A 19746-nucleotide genomic window follows, 5' to 3' on the forward strand; every position below is an offset into this window, starting at 1 on the left:
CACAAATATGAATGACTACTTAAATCACCTCCTCAGTGAGCACAGCCTTAAAAAAGTACTACTTTAATGGAGTTTGAGCTGTGGCCAGGTTAACTTCGGAGCCACAAATGAGTTATAACTTGAACACAAGCACTGAACGCAATTCAGAACGGGTCTGCCAAGACTCACTTTTCAGACATATTTCAAGAGAAAAAGGATGACACCTTCCTCCAAGAAGCATCTGGAGACAAGCACAAATGGTGGGAGCAACTGCATCTGGCAAACTCAAGTCACAGGTTTTTATAAACCAGCAACTTGTCTTGAAAATAAGGAAAGCATGGCTGAATTGAAACAAGTGGAGGCCATGGTGTGCAGATGGTGAAGAAACTGAAAAGTACATGTGAACTAAAACCCCAGCAAAGAGCTAAACATAACTCTGAGACAGACATGCATTCAGAAATCACTTTATAAACATTGTTTAGATTAATAATTTTCCCTTCATTGTAAGTATATATGTAAAGAAAACTGCATCACTGAAAGTAACAGAGATGCAAAATTCTCTATATTTTGGTACACATATCTCAATACATCCCCAAACTTTTGGAGTATCTGAGAACTCTGTTCATTAGCAGTGTTGTCACTACAAGAAGTTTTCTGAGAAAAGGCTATTTTCATAGATTCTAAAAGGAGCAGAAAGATTGATGCTTTGAGGTCAACCTCTACCAAAGTAAACTAAACATCCCAGATTTCAAAGCTTTAAATTTGCTGCTATGAAAACAGAAAGCAGCATCCAAAAGTGACAGGTACTGTAATATTTACAAGCCTTTGCCAGAGTGAAAGTTCCTTAGTTGGATGAATTTAGGGAATAAGATTTAGTTTACAGATACTTGGGAACAACTTTGGCTTGGCAGCTCTCCCACCCACATGCTCAAGGCTCACAAATAACTTTGCCTTCAGAGTGCAGATGCAGAGGAACGTATGGTTCCATCTCGCTTCCCTCCGTTTCTCTCTCATGCAAACAGGAAAGGGAGACAGGGAGGATTCAGTGCTCCTGCTGACTACATGACACTTGCATGGGGAGATGAAGGAAGGGGCAAACAGTAATTTCTTTGACTTTGTACTTAGAAAGGACCACCTGGATCAACAAAAAGTAGCAAAAAGACTCTTAGCATCTCAAAGTGCTCCTGCTGAGTTTGCATAGCGCTGGCATTTTCTCTATCAAGAAGGCAATTCTAGCCCACTGAAACCTCTAAAACAGACCATTAATTCACAGCCAGACCTGAGGACAAATAAATCCTCACTCAACACAAGATTTCAGTAGAGCCTACTGCTAGAAAACTGCTGCTCTGAGTTTAACTGCACACATTGAAATTCTAAAGACAGCTGCAGGTTAAAATAAAAAGTCCTCCAGCAATCATCCTCTCCTCTTTCCCAGGGTGGAAAACACATGCTGAAGCTTTCTCTCATCACGCAGCTCCCGCTATCAGAGTGACAGCAGTCTCTGCACCGAGGTCCAGGACAGACCTCAGTCAATGGCTGAGAGTCAATTCAGTACTGATTTACATCAGCTTGGAACTACACCATGTGACCCACACAGTGCAAATGACCCCCAGTGGTACACTGAACCTTCTCTCCCCTCCTGCTGAGTAAGTAAGCTGCTTTAGTGTGGACTTACTGAGCTGTGGTCAGGTGCTGGACTCTTGGCACTGTCACCGCTTCTTTGCAAACCAGCAGTGACAAGACACCATGGGAAACCGTTGCCAAAAAGAACAACAGTAAATATACACAAAGAAGTAAACATAACAGTCCAGAGATGAGAAGGGCATCATGATTCTGGCTCCACTGCTGCCCCCTTTGTATTGATGCTCCAGCCTAACCCTCCAGTCTAAAACCAAACACTATTCTCATTTGCACCTGAGAGCCCAGTGTGAACAAAGTACTTTAATAAAAGCAGTCTGAGAACTCCTACAGGTTAAGGCCACAGCCATGTCACCCCTCCCGTGTAGCTGCACTGGCCATACCCTCCTAGCAGAAGTGACTCTGTCAGGACACAGACATGATACAACCCAGAACCTGTGCATGGAGCTGATGCTGTTGCTTTTCTACCATCAGTACTCAGCTCTGTGCTGTGCTGCTGAGTGGAAGAGTCTTCTTCTAAAACATCAAGTTTGGAAAAATTCCGCCTCATCTTCCACCCTTGGCTATGCACAAGTGACCTTAAATCCCAAGAGATTATTCCATATGCAGTTTCTGATCTTTTCACTTGGGATCTGAAACTAAAAATCAGGCACTTCCCCCCTCCCTTTGGGTGCATACACTGCGTCACACAATAAGCAGATGACCACAACTATTAGCCCATCTTCCTTCACGCAGCCTGTGCTGGACCAAAGATATCAGCAGGAAAAGTCAGTCCATAAGTCTACAGACTGCTGTGAATTAGGATTCTGTACCCTGCTACAGTGCACATTTAGAGAATGGTATTTATTTTCTAAGCACCTGGTTGTCGTTGTCACTGAGAGTCCTGCCTTTGAAATATGGCCATGACTCCAGGTGAACCTTGTCAGATCCAGAAATGCCAACTTAACAGCAACAAGGAAAGATTCTTCAGATCAGAATGTTCAGCGTTCACTTCAGACAAGTACCAAAAGTATCTGTAGCACTTTTGTTGTTAAAAACAACATATTATAATTAAATTTAAAAGTCACAATCCTGTCACTCTGTTCCTCCCCCATCTTTGTCCTCATTTTTATTGCACGCCTTAGCACAAACTTTGTGGTATCTGTTTTCCATATTTGCCTTTAGATATTCTCCCTTCTCTTCAAGATTATTTGATCTCAGAGGGAGTTCTCTCTCTCTCCTCTTTCTTACTTTCTGTATTTTTTCTCATTCCCATCCCCATCTCTCATCTAGGCTGTTCATTTTTCAACCACTATTTCTGTTCTTTCAGAACTGAACTTTATCCCTCCATCACCTCTAAATGCAGCTCATGGCTGGAGGGAGCACATTCATTGCAAGTGCAGGGGGAGTGTTTGCAGTGGGATGCCTGAGGACAGCAAGGAAGCTGGCACTAACAGGTCACAGGTGACAGGCAATCACAGCACCAGGGCAGTCACCTCTGGCACACCCTGCTGTGGGGTGAGCTTTGTCAGAGTGCTGTTCCATTCCCATGGAGCAGCAACATTATTATGAGGGCTAGACTGATGATGGCCAGTTTACAGGATGACTAACACAGCTAACCAATAACAGAGAGGTGACAGAGCACTCAAACCAGGGTGTCAGTGCCAGGAGGGGATTATTGTAGATGAAATTCTACAACAGTGACAGGAGCGATGGGATGGGAAGATGGGGAAGATGCAGACTAAAAACTGGCTGGGGAAAAGCATTTTCTGGCAGTGAGAATTGGTGGAATTCTTTGTGCTCAGGACTTGCTTTAGTAAGAGATGCTGAGTAATGCTTCTCTACTCAGGACACCCTGGTGGCCTGCAGACAGCCTGCCAAACAGTCACGGGATACCCAAACCCCCAAGAGAAGGTACAAGAGGCCAAACACTCAATACACACTCCCATTCAGTAGCCAGGCAAAATGGATAGAGGAAAAATAAGAGTAATACATGGCTGTTCCTAGTTGAAGCAAGTCTTAAAAATAAATGGAAACCACTGTGACAGGGCTGTACAAGACAGCCTCCTGAGATGGTTTCTGATAAGGGTAAATACCTTGTACTATAAAAGTACCAACACGGTGGGCAGCTGTGGATGACTGAGGGGAAAAGAGAAACCATAAGAGAAGATGAATTTATTCAGATTTCTTTGGTCCTTATGATTTTGGACAGGTAAGAAAACAAATAATAGATTACAGATCCAATGCCCTGCATTTATAGATCAACAAACTATATTTCCTTGTCTTCAGAAAAAGAGTTTAAAGAGAATTTATGGTCATCTATGAGAATAGCTCAAAACCTGTCCAGAAAAGAAATACAATGAGAAGGCCACTGCCTATTAAACTGCAGATTTACTGTCTAAACATGTTTCCCTACCTCATAATTCACTTTCCTTCACCACCTAGTCTAGGGATAAGGAAGTGCAGCAGACAGGCTGGAAAAAAGAGTATTTATTCTCAGCACTACCAATCTCTTTCCTCAAAACCACAATGCAGTCAACAAATACAGTCGAACTCTGAACTTCCATTTATGAAGGGGAGAAGGCTTCACCTCCCCTTGGCCAGGCAGGGCTTTATGGAGCTAGTTAAAGGAGTTCCAGGAAAAAGACTTTTTGATGCTCCTGGGGTCATTACAGCAGCTGAACAAACTACCTGTCAGAAGCTTCAGTCTGAGAATCATCAACCAAAATCCTGAGAGTGTTACTGGAAAAACATAAACCAGAAGGTGTTTGCTGATGAATATCATATCTTGCCCAGGCTCAATACTCATTATTAGCAGTGCCTTCTTTGTTTACACACAGAAGATAAAAGAGGCACCAAATGAGGGGCGTGCTGAGGACAGGGAAGGGTAAAATAAGATGGCACAGTGAATTTTTGAAACAGATGAAAGGAAGATGCAGTTTGTTGAAGGAGCACAAGTGGAGGCCTGGAGTCCCCCAGGTGTGCAACAGACTTGGCACACCTAGATCCCTTAATTCTGCTTTCCAGTTCCAAAAGGAGCACAGCTTGTGCCTGAGTTGCTGTCTGTGCCTGGAAAGGTTGTCAGTATTATTCCTGAAAAGACTGGGTACACAACCTCCACATCACACAATGCTGTATGCAGAAAAATGGCAAAGCTGCTTTGAAAAGTGCTTAACACCCTTAAGAAAAGCACAAAACCATCCATCTCAAAATCAGGACTGGCTCATCATCTAACACTCATGGAGCAAATGTTAAGCCTTAAAGTATCAGAAAGATTTACAGCAGATGGGAACAAACTCTAAACTTCCTACTTTGTTGAAAAAAATCACTCTTAAATAGAATAGTTTTCACTGTGATTTGAAAACATTTAACACTCTTTAAAAATAAATATATTTTCAGTAAACTGCTTCACTGTAGCTTCCATCAGCTTGTGGCACTCTGCTCCTGTGGGAATAGAGAGGATACACAGCCAGGGCAATGTCTTTTCCTCCTAATACAGTAAGGTGAAGAAATCTGAATTCTCAGCTCACCCCTGCCTACTGAGCTCATTTTCAACCAAAAAACCCAATCACACAGAGAAGCTGGCGAGGTTTTTTTAAGCATGCAGCTAAATCTTATCTCAAAGGTATTGTAAACCACTACATGACAGAGTGTTTTGCCCTTTGAATCCCTTTATTGACTGTACACTTATAGCTTTGGACTGTAACTTCTGCTAAGGTCAAAAGTTGCTACATCAAGGAGTCAGTCAAGCAAAGCCAACCCCAACTTCACAGCAGCCCAGTCCCTGTGAACTGGAAGAACCTCTTCTTCACTCCTCCCTCTAGTAGGTAATTTTTCATTAAAGCTTCATAAGCCTAAAAGCTTTATTCATAAACCCCACAACTTTAACAGGTTTATTTCAGCACTTTCATGCTGTATTAAAGATACTCTCAAATTGTTTTCCCTTCCCCTCAGAAATGCATGTGCGTGAGGAATATTGCCAGAACAGATTTAGTTCAAACATATGTTGATCCATACTCATCGCTGAAAAAACCAACGCATATATGAATATCCATGTGTCTGCATCTCACTCTTTAAGTCTCTCAGGGGAAAATTCCAGTTTTAAGGGTAAAGTAGCTGTATCTGGGGAGCATTTGGCAACACATTCCGAGGACACAAGAGGGCAGAGCAGACTCAGCTTTGAGGGCACAATTTCAAGCTTAACCTCGCTTGAAATACAAGAACTGCACACCGAATATCTGTGTTAAATGGAACATCTGCAGAGCAACAGCCTGGGTTTTAAAAAAAGTAGTGATTTTGAAGCATCTGGGCAGCGAGTGACGAAATCTCAAAACTGAATATAAATATGAAACTATTCAAAAAAATTCACAATAACTTGTTATTTCCATGCAATTTAGCAGTGCTAATTATGGGTTTTGAACATGATGAAATCAGCTCAGACTAAAGAGAAAGCATAAACCATAAAGAAATAAAGGCAAAGGTCATAGTAAAGCCAGCCTGATGGACTTTTTTCTCCCCGATGAACTCTTCCTCAGAGACAACCATTTCACAAAGCTCTGGTCTGCATCAGAACCTCCTTTAATTTTTAGCTTTATGCTTTCATCTTGTGCCCACTTTCCTTAATGAGCAGAATCTTTCTGATTCCCGAGAGAGGAATTCATGTCATCCTGTGGGTGCTCAGGCTGAGAGAGGCAGGTTTTGCAGAAAAGCATTCTGCTCACTTGTGCTGATGGAGCCTCACAGGCACCCAACAGTAGAGGAGCACAGCTACAGACGTGCCTTCAGTTAAAACAGACCTGTGGTGAAACACAGTCATTAACTGAGCCTGCTAAAATGTGCCATGTAACAGTTTAAGTAGTGAAAAATGATTGTCATTCAGGAGCAAAGGCTTGGGAGATGGGTGTTCATCATCAAATAGTCTCATTTTTCAGCAGGTAAAAGGGGTTACTCACCACCCTGCAAATGCAAGGAACAAGAAACTTTGCAGTTGAATTTAAAAAACCAAGCACACCTCACCACAGCAAATGAAGGAGGCATTTCAATAACAACAGAAAAAGAGGCAAATAAACTATCTGTCCAGGAGAAGGACATAAACCTGGTGCTTCTTAGGCTCTTTGTAGATAAGAGTGTTAGACAAAACTCTCTTATGAGTAATGAAGAAGAGTGGAAAAAACCTGCTAAAACAGTTTTGGGTGAAACAGTAACATTTATTCCTTATAGCACTGAACCTGTACCAAAACTTGTGGACTCATTTTACAGGCAGGAGTATTTCCAATGTTACAGAAAGAATGAAAGCAATTTTCCTCATCAAGGAAAGAAATGAAAGGGATTATCTGGCAAATGCAAAGCAGTATTTTCTGCATTTTTACCCTAATAATGTTCTGCTCAGAACACTGGCATTGAATGTATTGGTATCTGCAAAACCCCAAAGGCATTTCAAGAAGACAGACTATGCAAAATACACTCTGCATGTCTGCTCTACATTAAAATGCAAATGTCAGATTCTTTGTGAATACCTGAACCCTGATTAAAACCACCTCAACTGTCTCTAAATAATAATGTGTATCTGCTGTTTTATATGCTTACCTATGTATTTTGAATACAGGAATTATACTTAGCATTGCCATTTTCAAGTGGCAAATGTGCCCAATTTTAGTATTCTTACCAACACAGACAACCCTATTGTGTAGAATAATAAAGGCAAGCACCACTGTCCAAATACGACCTTTTCCCATGAAATACAGAAGGTATATAATGGCCAAATGCAGCTTTTTTTAATGTTTCCTCTCCCAAATACTGAGATAAGACATTTTTTAGACTAATACAAAACAATTTCCAAGCTGAATTTCTACTTACAAACTACACAGCTCTAGGACAGGAGCTGTTGGGATGTTGGTTTGCATTGCCCTGGCCTAGATGGTGGATAGGAACAGATAGTGGTGTGCACTTCCCTGTCAGCTGATTCACATGAGAAATTGATGGCAGAGAGAGCACCAGTTTGCTCATCAGATGCTCATCATTCCCAGGAATCTAAGGTAAGCTGTGAAGACCCAATGCTGAACTCCTTACTGAATTTATTAGTATGTAACTCTACTCACTTTAACCAGTTAGTTCCTCTCAGGTGAAGAATCAGTCTTGCCTTATATTATACAGAGTACGTTGTCTAATAGAATAGAAAATGCAGACATGACGTAGGCAGCTTTTTCTTGTCAGTGATGGAGTTCATTTCAAGATATTAGAGTACCCAGATGAGCAGAGTCCACTGAAGCTCTTTATATCTCTAATCTAAGAGGGTTGATGGCCCTTAACCAGATCAGTTTAATGAGCTTTTGGAAGATAAATCCTGGGAGATAGTACACAATGCATGTCCCAGGCTTTCAACAAACACCACTTCCCATCTACACATGCTGTGTCAGAGGCAAAGCAGCAGCCCACAAGGAGTGCAAAATAATGACAAAATTGCCTCCAAGGTAGAGGTATCCCAGGGACACGTTGGAAGGGGCTCTGACAGTATCATTCAATGCTTAGTTCAAGCCCCCATAGTGCAGCAAGACTCCTGCAGCACCTGTGCCCCAGCTTGAGCCAGAGAGGAACATGGCCTTTGGCTCCTGTTCCAAACCATACCGGCAACAGCAGAGGAAATGTGAATTTCTGCCTTTTATGGCAGAAATGTGAAACCTGCCTTTTATTACTTTACCAGCCCACATGTATGTGGACACAAAGTTAGTGCAAGAGTTTACAAATAGATCTAGAAAACACAGCAAGATCTTGGGATAACACTGAACAGGAGAGGCACATTGCTGTCACTGCACAGCTGAGCAGGGCTGACAGCCAGCCCTGTGCCTAGGTACCTCCTGTCACCTGTGTTGGGAGGCCATCTCTGTGCTTTGAGGCCAAAAATTTGCCAGAGATTTGGTGACCACTGATTTGAGTTCCTTTATGTAAAGCAGCCACTCAAAGCACAACTACACAACAGCAATAACTGCAATGCACTTCTTCCTGTGCCATGGGTGAAATGCAAGAATGTGGCATTTCAATAACAACAGTGGAAAGAACTGTTTACAGATATCTAAGCAGAGACTTAACTATCAACTCAAGAACACAAACAAATGATCATGGTCCCAAGTTTGTATGTAACATGGGAAATAAGAAGCTAATACCCTGTGCTAATACTGTCCTTGCATAGGTTAGCAAACTTCTCTAATGCATGTGGGACTTCTACATTGCTCACCATTCAGAGCTTGCACTTTGTGCCACGAAAGGAACAAACTCAAATGAACAGGCTTTTTATTCAGAAACACTTTGTATTTTCAATTGAAGATCATGTAGACAATCCTGCAGCACTTTGGGAAAATGTAACTGAAACACTGGTTCAGGCCTTAAAGGATTCTGCTCTGCACTTGTTTGCAATGCTTTAACTGGAGTAGGGCACACTATCCAAGGCTGCTGCCTACTACAGAGACTGGTACAATTTGATGATTTTTCCCAAGTGAGGTGGATTAAGCTCACTCCAAATCAATGAGCAAAAATAGCTGCTGAGACAAACAAGCTATAAGTATTTCAAACATCAGAAAGAAAACGATGGGAAAGCTTTGTTAGTGTGTATTTTTCTGTTCTAATTATGTTAGTATAACTATAGCAAAGGAATGCACACACACCATGTTGTTTACCTTGGATTAGTTTCTGTTGCTGAAGTTTCAGACAGTCCTGTAAATATTAAGCTATTAGAGAGTGCCCAAAGGAGGGCAATGAGCAGAGTGAAGAGCCTTGAGGGGAAGTGTATGAGGCACAACTGAGGTCACTTCGACTGTTCACCCTGGAGGACACTGAGGGGAGACCCCACTGCAGTTACAGTTTCCTTCTGAGGGCAAGAGGAGAGGCAGACACTGATCTCCTCTTCCTTGTGACCAGTGACAGGATTCAGGGAATGGACTGAAGTTTCAGGAGAGGTTTAGGATGGATGTTAGAAAAAGGTTTTCACCCAGTATGGCTGAACACTGGAACAGGCTCTCCAGGGAAGTGGTCACACCACCAAGCCTGAGAGAATTCAAGAAGTGTTTGGACAATGCTCTCAAGCACATGGTGTGACTCTTGGGGATGGTGCTGTGCCACTGAGTTGGACTCAATGATCCTGATGGATCCTTATCCCTTCCAACTCAGCATATTCTGTTATCTTTTTTCTGAAACAACTGCAAAGCACTCTGGGTAGATATCCCACAACAGATCCCAACACTCATCAAAACACTTGGCAACATCTGTGAGAAACTACTGGGAGGCAAGGACCAGCAGTCCTTACCTACTATCCTGAAACCATGTTGGTGTAGGAAGCTGACACTATTTCCTTGCTGCTGACAGGCTGCCAGGAGAAAATCCTGTATTGCATGATTCTCTCTAGCATCATGGAGAAGAGGTAGTGGCTGCTGAATTGGAAGGGAATGTGCCCAAGCTTGGTATTTCTGTGGATGTCATCTGCTAAGATGCCAGACTTCCAACAGAATCCAGGACAAAGTGGTTTCTATTTCTATTTTCTCTGGCACTGTAAGAGTAGGTCTTTGGCTGCATCTTTGGTGCAATCAGTGTCTGTGTCCCTGGTTTGACACTGGGCATGTCAAGCAGCTAGCAGCAGCCACAAGCCATTTATTCCATGACAACCTCAGTGCTTCAAAGTAGCAATTCCAGCACTTGATCTCCTTCAATAACACCTGGGAGGGAGGGAGATGGCAATAAAAATGCTGAGGGAAGAAAGACAACTCCACCAGAATGGAGTCCTTGACTGATGTGCCAGCACACATGGCAGGACAAGGAGCCTCCTGAGTCTGGCTATGAGCTCCCAAAAGCCATGTGCCAGTGAATAATTGCGACAGAAAGGGGACTTCATCTCGCATGGCTCCAGCCAACTTGTTTCTGCAAGCTGTCTGTGTACCAGCAAAGCCAATGGAAACAGGCATACTTGGACAGTGATTTTACCTTACACATTCAGTAGTTTCAAACTAGTAACTTCTGGACACATCTATTTCTACCCACTGTTAGTATACTCCTAGTACTGCACATGTATGTAAATTTAAGCTAGACAGTGTAAAGTGCAATAAACTGCCCTTTGCTGCCAGACAATTGCCTTCACGAGAACTGTTGCTGCAAAGTAATCTTCCTGTTTTTCTGAAATGTGCATTCCTGTCTTGCAGGGAACAATGCTGACCTGTACAGTCTGAATACACAAAGAAATACCTATCATTTTCTGGCTTCAGTTACTACACTGACTCCTGATTCATGAACTTGCTACTATCTCCTGTCAAGTATGACAGCAAGGGTGGAAGAGATGCCCACGTGAAGAAACACTTAGGAACAAAGTCCAGAAAAGACAGGTAACCTGTAGCTGATTTCATAGAATCACAGAATGGCTTGGGTTGGAAGGGGTCTTAAAGATCATCTTGTTCCAATCCCCCTGCCATGGGCAGGGACACCTTTCACTAGACCAATGAAAGCCCCATCTAACCTGGTCTTGAACACTTCCAGAGATGGGGCATTCCATAACTTCCCTGGGCAACCTGTTCCAGTGTTTCACCACCCTCACAGTGAAGAATTTCTTCCTAATATCAAATCTAAACTTACTTTCTTCCAGTTTGAAGCCATTCCCCTTTGTCCTATCACTACATGCTCTTGTAAAAAGTTTCCTTAGTTTATATGTAGCAACACTGGATAAATCCTGAATCATATTCTCTACTTTGGCAAGCATTAGCTCCCAAATGAACTTTCTCATATAATTTTACTTGTTTAAAATGGACTGTAAATATTGCCCTGGACCACCTGACTGTAGGTGTGTTTCTGGTTTTGTCTTGGGTTTCTCAGCACAGGCTTGCTGCTGCTTCCTGACTCTTCTGCTTGTAACAACTTAGGAGCCCTGGATTACACCTCCTGCTCCTTCCTAACTACGGAGCTCCCCTCATGCAGCGTGGGAAATCTTTTTTTCTGTTTATCTCTTTGTACTGCATTGGGCTGGAGGAGTTGTACCTGCCTCTGCAAGTAGTTCCCATCTGCTGACATGAAGACCAGTTGTACTGAGGCATACTTTTCCCAAATGGTTCATCCATTTAATACTTGATATAACAGCTATCTCCCCCTAGTCAGGATTTAAGGCACATGGGAGGTGCTTTCCCTAAAAGTTAAAGCATTCTAAAATTTTGTGTGCTTTCTACATATAATGACCATGTCTCCACTTCTCTCTTCTTTATCCCCTCACTTTGATGAATACAGCAAAACAGTCACTGTCTAGGCCCTCAAATCCTGGAGCATCCTCTGATTAGAGGACAGCCCACAAGTCTTCTAGCACATTGCTGGTTGTCCGTTTGTCCGTCACCTCCTCTTCTAACTCAGTCCTGCCACCATCCCTGACCCTTCCATTTGCACCTACACACTGCCATCTTGTCACAAGCTTTCTCAAGGATAAACTCCTTTTGTGACATTTCTAAAACCAGGTCCTTCCTCAAGTCCCCTCTGCCAAAACTCAAGCTTATGCAGTTGTTTTCCTTTCCCCTGGTGGCTGGATCATTTTTATAGCTCTACTCATTAACCGACCTAACGAATGAAAGTTGTAAAGAAATGTGTTACATTTATTTGTTTCCACAGTGAAGTATATATGAAAAAGCCAAGTAATACCTCAAGAGGAAGAAGCTTCAAATATCATGGATGGATTGAAGAAAACTGAGGTATAGCACAGCCACAGACTGGATCCTTTAGAAAACAGGAGCTGAGTGAGGGCAGGCAGCTGTGTAGGAGCCTCTTCAAAATGCTGGTGAACTGTCCCCAGTTCCCTAGATGTCCTGCACATACACCAGGGAATACAGGGGATGCAGACTCCTAAGGTCAGACTATATCATATCCACCCCTTAGCTGTCCAGCACAAAGGGGGCTGTGATGCCTCTAAGTTGGTAAAACATGGATTTTCCCTTTCACAACAGCCAGTGACAGGACACATGACAGTGACTCAAAGACAGAAGATGCCTTGAGCCACATAGACACATCCATGTGAAAAACAACACCATCATTTGTGGTTCAGAGTATCTGTGAGATCAGTGACAAGAAAGTTCTCCATGTGTTCAGTGTCAATTCCCAGTATTCAACAAACCCTTTCCCAAAGGAAAAGGAATGTCCTGTGTCTTCTGAAAATGCACTTCTTTGAGAAGTAAATAATTGCAAAAACTTGATTTGTACCTGCTGTCTTCCAACCCACTTTTTGGTGGTTGTCAGTGCTGCAAAGATATGGCAAAATCCTATGCTCTACAATGTGTCCTGCACAAAGCAATTTAAATCACAGGCTAAACTCTATTCTTAACCATGTTGTAATCAAAAAGGTTTTAAAGACTACCCAGTCAGAAGAATGCTGCATTCATACCACACCAGTTGTAGGATCTGAACTCTCTCTGTAGGTGAATTAGAAAGTTATGGAAAGAGCTAAATTCTTGGCTAACTTTCAAGAGGAGAAACATTGCTAAGCTCAACAAGTTAGACAGCTCTCAGCATGACCCATCATGGTTTGTATAAAAAGTCTCTGATTTAGTAGAAATGCTATTTCCTTTCTATCTGATCTATTTAATGACCTTTTTCCAGGCTTTGGGAATCTGGGTACTCATTTTCTTTCTGACAGACTGAAAATGCTGTAACAGTGTCAGGGCAACAGAAGACACTGAGAGACAGAACACTTTCAAAATGAGGAACATAGCTGTAGATCTGGGAAAGCTAAATACTTCAAGGGCAATTAGTAGATTTCTGAGACATGCAGTCATGTCTTTAAGTGAAAACTTTACTATCTGCTTCTTAATAGATGAAAATAATTAGTTTGTATTTGAAAAGATTTTTAAAAAATCAACACAGTATATATTAAGATTAGAGTTTTCAACTAGCTAAATGCAGATGAAAGGATGCTTAGAAAAAATCCAGGCTATTATCACTGATGTACATTTTATTTATATAAGCCTCTTCAAATACACAAGGTTCCACATGCATCAAAGATTCTTCCTTCATTCCTGGGCTATCCAATAGCAGTATCATTTTACTGCCAGGGAAGCTGAATCAGACCCTCAGTGAACTGATAAAAGCAACAGTGGGTTTTGGTGGTAGGTTTGCCTGGACCATACCTGCAATTGTCTCATGCTGTCATACAGCATTCCTTGTTTGCAGGTCTTTCCCTTTTTACAAAGGCAGCACTCATCATCACTCATTTTACAGCAGTGAAAGCAAGAGGCAAAACCCTAGAAGGGCTCATCGAGAGACAGCCTGTGGGCAGGGGTGGAAAACCTCATCTTCTGTGCCTGACTCCATCTGAACCAAGAACTTAATCAGTGCTGGGTCTGCTCTGGGTCACCAGCCACTTGCAATGCAACAGCTAAACAATGTTTGTTGAAGCATTTAAATATAGAGAAAGGAAACAAAGATGCAAAAATACTGAAGTCAAAAAGTGCAGTGGAAAAGTTCATAAAAGCGATGAACATCACATAGAGTATAAGCATTTTAGTTTATTCCAAGAATGTAGAATGTGATCCCAAATAACATTAGGATTTGCAAAGATACATAACACTGACACATAGCTGAAGTTTTATCTGAGATTTCCTTGTATGTCTGCAAGCTCATATCCCTGTCCATTTGCTGGATTTCAACTTAGTGCTCTTGCATTGCTGTGATGATTAGTGATTGCTTGTTTTGGTCCTTGTGCCCATGGATGATTTTATGTGAGTGTAAGCTGTGCCACCAGCACCGTGCAGGTGTCCAAATGTGCTCATTTCTGTAGGGCCTCTCAAACACAAGGATCTGCATGTCAGTGCTCAAAGAACTTCAGAAACAAGGAGGACAGGCTGTACAAACACATCAGCTCTCTGAGGTGGAGAGGCTGCTCTTCCTGACTTGAACTCACATTGGAGAACATGAAATTATGCAAACAGAGGACTTCTGAGACCACGAATGTGCCCTGACAAGAACATTTCCGCTTTCCTCCTTCTTTCCCGAGGCCAGCACTGGTGCCATGTGTTACAAAAATCCTGAGTACCATGTATTAGGCAGCAAAGCTGTGCACATACATCTTTTCTGGATAATTTACTCACATTACCAGAGAAAAGGGCAACAGAAGACATTAGGCCACGGCAGACAAGGTGCTGTAATATTCAACATTTGTGTTAAAATGCAGGAACAATGTACCTTCGGTCTCTTAGGGAACAGCCTTCAAAGCCTGACCTCAGCAGCTTTTCTCTCAGATGAATGTGGAGGAGGATGCTGTTATTTCTCAGTGCTGCTGAGTTCAGCTCAGCAAGAAGGGGAAAGCACTCAGGAAGGAATGCTCTGTTTTCCCAAACAAGGACATGTTAGCACCCTACCAGGACACCAATCCAGGCAGTACCAGCATTTGTTTTGTTCCAGTAAATCTGACTATTAGTCACATCTATGTACTGTCTGCAGCAGCCAAATGCTGTAGTGAGACATAGGAAACTTGTACGGGCAATTCCAGAAACACATTCATCCTGTGCCAAAATACAATATAGTGTCAGCTAAAGAAGGGGATTCTCACTCCAAGACTAGGGGTGACATTTTGTCTCCAAATATGTACCCAGAGTCAGAGGTGACATAGGACCTGAAAACAGTCAGGAATATACCACAGTTCAGTCTCACAATATGTTTGTCCTTGAAAACTCTAAGTCTTAGCAGAACAAGAGGAGGAAATGCCCTGAGGACTCCTTGAAATGTCTCCACAGGAAGAGATGTTGCAAGTATCAATTATACTGTGTAACTGAAAAAGGGGGGAAAACACAAGTGTGTTCAGAACTAGAAAACCACAGCAGGTGTCAATATTTTCCAGTCTTCAGGCATGTAACATCAACACTTCAAGCTTCTCCATCAAGTATTTAATTATAGTCTCCTTAGGTTCCTTAGGAATTGTCTGCACAGCATTCAGCAGAGTACAAAAGCAGGAGAATTGGGAGATTTGGTGCTTTACTAAAAGGGGAAGCAGAGAACACACCAAGTGTCTTGTGAAAATAAGATGATCGTGCCTTGTGTAATGCTGCGAAGGGACGGCTGTGACCCTGACAGTGATTAGGCTTTTGAAAGTGCCAGGGAGCCACGTCCAGCATGACAGGAGAGCAGCAAGGAGCACAGGGCAGTAAGCCTACCTCACTCATGCAATAATCTGTCACTACTGCTATTTGATTTTGCGTATCACTTGCATACAAATACACAGAACAGGGAGGCATCCTGTCTACTCTGGTCACCTGAGAGCAACAGTTCCTGTCCTTCCAGGCAGGAACAGACAGCTGTGAACAGAGAGGAAATGAAGAGAACAGAACTCACACCCTGCTGAGCTCACAGCTTGGTGCCCCTTCTAAAGAGTGATTGAGGACAAGACTTTGGTTCACAGCACTTAGTACTGTTATTATGGACTTTAGGGGCTGCACTAATTAAATGTACCCTTATGGAACCAAACTCCTGCATTTCCTTCTGATAGCCCTGTTCAGGGCACAAGCACACAGGTTTTACACTCCAGCAGACTCATGGAAGGTGTCATTCCAAGACTGACAAATGAGGAAACCACAAAACCAAAAATACCCTTTCTTTCCCAACAAACCCTCATCATTCCCCTGCATTTTTCTAGGGGGAGGCTGGTGAAGAAGGCAAGCACCCTCCCACAGTTCAGGGCCCAACAGAATGTTTGTGACATTCACACTTGTTTCAGTCCTAAGCGAGCCATGCCAGTTAGCATGTGCCACTGGAACAACCAGTGGGAAATCAATGCAACCACCTTGCCAGAGGAACTGGAAGCTTCATCTTCCTGGGGTGTTAGGACTGAATCCTACTGTAAAGCAAAGCAGAGGTACGCCCGCCTTCTTCCTAGGAGGATTCAACCTCATGGCAATTGAAGGCAAGCATAGTGAGGACCCACAAGCATAGGAGGATAGCACTGCCACAGCCTCTGCTGGCTGAAACAAAGCAGAAGACATGTCTGAGCCAGGCATGCTCAGGGCACAGAGCTGGTATCTCCATCTTTTGAAACTAACACTTCAACACCAAGTACTTTATTCAGTTTATATTCTTCACCATGAGGCTGAGCTAGATGCTTATTTGAATTTGCTTTCAAATCAGCAGGATGGCCCCTGCCCTGTATACCATGAAACACTAATTATGTTCACTTTGGCAATAGTTGTTGGTCTGTGATTGAAATAAATACCCTGTCTTCAATGCCCGTTTTTCAAGTCTACTCGAGTAAGAGAATATTCTATAAACATATCCCTGCCAACAAACCAATACATTCATGTTTTTTTCCCCCTAATACTGATATATACTTTCATAGCTTTTCCCTTATAAATATTTTTCAAGCTTATCTCAAACAAGAAGAAATTAATTTTATGAAAGGCAAATAGCAGTACAGATGTTCATGGAGCACAGCGAAAAATGAAGCATTTCAAACACGTAGTTGCCAACTGAGAAATTATTGGTTCTTCATTAGCAAGAATTTGAGTTAGTTAGTCTAAATGAAGTTACCAACCCTTCCTCTCCCCTTTCTGTTTATCCTACTAAGGAGGAAGTCCCAGAGACCACATGTAATAATGTTTCTTTCTAAGAAGTGACTTTAGATTTCTAAAGGATTTTCAATTATTACAGTTCATGATCACTTCCACACATTCCTCTACTCATTTTACTTCAGCTTCTCTCAAAGAATACCCAAGAATTTTAATTTCATTTCATTTTTAACCTTTGCATCCCATTTCAAAAGCACTTATATTCTGCAGCATAAGCCTAATCGTTATGTTCTGCCTTATGCAGAGCTGCCAAAATCCAGGGTTAAACTGCAGTCAGACAAAGTTCAGACCACTTTTTCAGGAGAACACAGCCCAGGACTGGCTCAAAAGTTGCTCCTCAGTACAAGGTGGAATCCCCACATGCAGCATCCCACCCCATCCAGCAGGTACAACTGGCAGGCACCAGTACCAACATTTTAAAGTAATTTCCCATGTATTTCATTCCAGCTACTCATCAAAGAAGCCTGAAAAAATGTCACCTGTCTTTTTACTTGAACACCCATCTGACCGCAATATGACCAACAGAGGGAATGAGAGGGGACAGGACTTAAACTGTATTAAACAAACCAGATTTAGGTTTCCTAGTCTTTTTAAGAGACCAGAAATATTCATCCAACCAGGATCAGGAAGGTGTTTTTGTTCCCCAGGATGAGTCTAATTCTTTGCATTACCAGGTTTGTGGACCCCTGTGGTGTTTCCAAAAAGTGGAAACTCAGATATATATTTGTAGTGAGGGGGTACGTGTTCACAATCTCCTACGAAAACTGTTCCTAGTATTCACTTTGTTTCTCTGTATTTTAGTCTTCCTTTAGGTTCCCCCCCCCCCCCCTTTTCTTTTGGTCTTTGCCAAGGAGATCTTCAGTATTCTTTACTGAAGGGACTTTTTTCCAGTATCAGGACAATGCCAGATCATAATGGCACAAATCAGCAGAGAGAAAGGCTGGTGGCAGGTGTCCAGGAAAGAGTATAAAACCACAAAAGCTTACAAGGACATTCTCCCTGTCACAGACCCTTGCAGCAGCCCTTTAGGGACTTCTTCAGGAAAGTAAAGGGTTTATCTGCTCTCAACAGGTTTTTCTGACTCTAATGTAGTTGCTTTTTTGAACGCACACAGATTAGCATTCACAGCACTCCATGGCACTGAATTTCCTTGTTTAGTTATGCAGTGTAGGATAGTGAAAATGTTGGGGTTTTTTTTTCAAGCTTATCACCTACTACTTTCATATTTACCAGAAGAAACAACACATTGCTGTTCCCATTCATCATCAGCATGCTGCTCCCGATTCACACAGGCCTCCATTGTGCTCCCTCCCCTCTCAGCTGCTTCAAGAAGTTTTGAACTCTGCATTTCAGTTCAATCTAATCCTTTGCCAGTGAAGTTGCTGTACTGGGGATGGAAAAGAAAGAGTCTGGCCACTATAATGAAGCATTTCAGTAACACAGTGCAAGTTTCTGTCAAAAAAATCATAGACTTTTGCAAAGACTTGTGCTGAGTCTATAGCAGAGATTCTTTACAGCACAAGCAATCAAACAATTTTGTATTCAATGAGGAAGATTTGGAGAAAAACCAAAAAAACATACTTCTGTAAGTGTGCTTTGGGACTTTAGGCTATTTAGGTTGTGTTTCAATGTACCAGGTTATTATGCAGTCTTTGTGAGGTTAGAACAGCCACTTACTGAAACAAAACTAGGTGCTTGGTTGGAAGAGGACAGTGAAATGCCACAAAATACTATGCTTGGAGATGCAGGTCAGATTTTGAACACAGTCTCCTACACAAAGTCCCTACCTCTCATATTGAAGTGCCCTAAAACAAACAAAAAAACCAACCCCAGTTATTAAGAACTAGAAACTGCTCTAAAAAGAATATGAAATAATTTAAAAATAGCTCTTAATTTAGATTGTCTTAGATCAGGAGGGAATGCTTTTCAGCAGAGCCATAATGAAGCTGGTAAGATGCACTCATGCAGTTACAGAGCATTTTAACCATACCACATTCCTTTTGTGTGACTTAGAAAACTAATCAGAGGCCATCATCAAAGAGATATTATGTAATATCTATGCAGTTAAGTAAGGTTGTAAATCCTCCCACTCTTGTGTTCAGAAGGAGGGTGAAGAGTCTTAGTCCAAAAAAACCACTGCAGACCCAGCTCAGAATTTGGTAGTGCTGGTCAGATTCTGACTTTCACCCACAATTGTATCTAGATAGGAATTTGCAAAGGCTAACATACACATGTAGGTAGGACACAATATTCAAGTGAGATGCCTGCAGGGAATCAGCTTGCTTAACACCATTCCCACCCAAATAGGCCACATATACCCTTGCCCCACCATAAACCACTTACCTAATTTAAAATTAAAAATGCCATATCCTACATGTTCTCAGATCAAGAATATAGACAATAACATATAGCTGGAAATTCTTAGATCAAGAATATAGACAATACCATATAGCTGGAAATAAGCTTTAACTTTAGGTTAACTTTAAATTGAGGATCAGATTTTGTAGGTGGATTAGATTGAGCTTTTAGTATTTGCTTTGTAGCAGTAGATGTGTCTGGTGTGGAGCTCAGCTCGAAGAGTTAAGATGCTCAG

At 42.1% G+C, this 19746-nt stretch overlaps 1 protein-coding gene across 5 annotated transcripts in view; it reads right to left on the bottom strand.

Moving 5' to 3' along the window:
• The window catches only part of ITPK1 (inositol-tetrakisphosphate 1-kinase), a 153431-nt gene that overhangs the window by 22054 nt on the left and 111631 nt on the right, over nucleotides 1–19746 (bottom strand). The window lies entirely within an intron of this gene.

The sequence above is a fragment of the Motacilla alba genome, chromosome 5 (genome assembly GCF_015832195.1).
Source record: "Motacilla alba alba isolate MOTALB_02 chromosome 5, Motacilla_alba_V1.0_pri, whole genome shotgun sequence".
NCBI lineage: Eukaryota > Metazoa > Chordata > Aves > Passeriformes > Motacillidae > Motacilla > Motacilla alba.